At 50.9% G+C, this 2,048-nt stretch overlaps 1 protein-coding gene across 1 annotated transcript in view; it reads left to right on the plus strand.

Moving 5' to 3' along the window:
* LOC109543015 (tetratricopeptide repeat protein 28) overlaps positions 1 to 2,048 on the plus strand; it is a 39,796-nt gene that overhangs the window by 9,055 nt on the left and 28,693 nt on the right. The window lies entirely within an intron of this gene.

The raw sequence follows: 2,048 nt of genomic DNA on the forward strand, positions 1-2,048 counted from the left end.
AACGCTACACATAGAAACTGATGATGGTGGAAAACACCGAAACGTATTTTAATTGATAAATAGACAATAAATGACTGAAGCCCAGGAATTGATTTCGATTTGGAATTTAAGAAGAAGTTAAACTTTTTCACACTTTTTGATAGGCCTGGGTAACTCAGTGAATTTTCTGGAGTTGGCGCATGGCTTCCTGCGCCAACCCAACGGACCGGCGCAGTAACGCAGCTCCGTTGCTGGGAAAATGTTGATGACTTTTCTACTTGTTTCAGATTAGTTTTAAATTTACTTTTTGACGTAACCTCGAATTAACCGACAAAAAGCGAAAACCCGATTTTCCAGTATTGAATGTTTGCTCCCTCGTTTGTTGCGAGAGATTCAGTTTTTACCTGCCGAATTGTTGGTCATGTGCGCAATGGCCAAAAAGTACTTCTGACACTCCAGCGACGTTTCGAGCTGGCCAAGGGCCAGATGGGCGAGGCCCAGATTGCAGTAGGCCCGGCCCATGTTCATTTTGTCCTGCAGATCCTTGGCCAATGCCAGATCCTGGTCGTAGTAGCGCACCGCCTCCCTGAAGTTGCCGATGCAATAGTGCGCATAGCCTGCAAGAAGTGGGAGGTTTGGTGCGGGTTGCCAGGGCAACGGGCACAGGGCCGTCTTACCCAAGAAGTGACAGGCCTTGGCCTCGCCCTCCACATCGGACAGTTCTTGCGACAGCATCAGGTACTGTTCGTAGTAGGGAATGGCCTCGGCGAACTCCGCCCTTGAGCTCAGGCAGTTGGCGAGATTCAGTAGGGCGCAAGCCTCCCCTGCGGTGTCCTTCAACTCCCTGGCAATTCCTGGAAAGGTCGTTAATCAGCGCTGTTGCGCATTGGGCGGGTTCCGTTGGGGCTTACCCAGATGGGCCCGATAGTGCAACAGCGCCATATCGTGGGCCCCCAAAGCCTGGTAGCCCACCGCAAGGTTGCCATGGGTGCTGGCCTCTGAACTTCTGTCGTGCACTTCCTGCGAAATCACTCACTGAATCCTCAAGCCCAGCGTTTTGAGTTTGACTTGGCAACACCGATTTTCTACCTTACTGATTGTTAGCTCCTGCTTGTGGTATTTAATGGCCGAATCGTAGAATCCCGCAGCCGAGTAGGCGTTGCCGATGTTCCCATAGGCCCTGCCCATTCCTGCCCGGTCCTGCAAACTCCTGGCTATCGAAAGGTGGGCCTGATGCAGTTTCAGGGCGGCATCGTATTCGCCTGCGGACAATCCGGCAACGTTAACTCCTCAAGTGGGGGTTTTAAGGGCGGGTTTTACCCAAAAGCTGATAAACAATGCCCAGATTGCTGCAGGCTCGTCCTTCGCCGATCTTGTCGCGGGTGGCCAGAGCGACATCCAGTTGTCGTTCGTGCCACTGTTTGGCTTGCGCGTAGTCGCCGGCGCATCTGGACGCGTGTCCCAAACCCGCGTAGGCTCTGGATTCTACCGATCTAGAGCGCAGGGTTAGTGTGGGGAGGGTGAGAACGGTGCCACCTACTTGTCTCCTATCGACTGCGCCAGCCTGAGCACCTTCTCGTGGTAGACGATGGCTTGCGCAAAGTTCCTCTTGTAGTGGTGGCACGAGCCTAAGTTGCTGTAGGCTCTGGCTTCTTCCACCTAGGGACACCACGTGGTGTTACTTTGTGGGGTTGAGACGCTCGGTATAGGGGGGAGTGGGATTTGTAAAGGCAAGTACTGAAAACTCGCAAATGCGGTTGTCATTCTGGAGCGCAGCGCGCGTCGGTTCTCTCTGTCGCCCATGTCGGAGACAAGAGAGATGCGCGATGTCCTGGCGGGAGCTGCGTTCGAATTTGATACTTTTTTCTACAACTTTTTGTTGATAGGTTCTATATTGTTGAGGCGGATTCATTTTTTTACAAACTTCTTTTTGGGTATTTTGCCTCAAAATTTTTTTTCTTTAAAAAAGACAGGATTTCCTCACGTCTTTTATTACAGATTGATAAATAGTGCTCCTATTTCGCAATAAGAACGAATTATTTATCAAAAAGTAATCACCTAGAGGGTAT

The sequence above is a fragment of the Dendroctonus ponderosae genome, unplaced genomic scaffold, assembly GCF_020466585.1.
Source record: "Dendroctonus ponderosae isolate FM_Combo_2020 unplaced genomic scaffold, Dpon_F_20191213v2 Dpon_F_20191213_4, whole genome shotgun sequence".
Taxonomy (NCBI): Eukaryota; Metazoa; Arthropoda; class Insecta; order Coleoptera; family Curculionidae; genus Dendroctonus; species Dendroctonus ponderosae.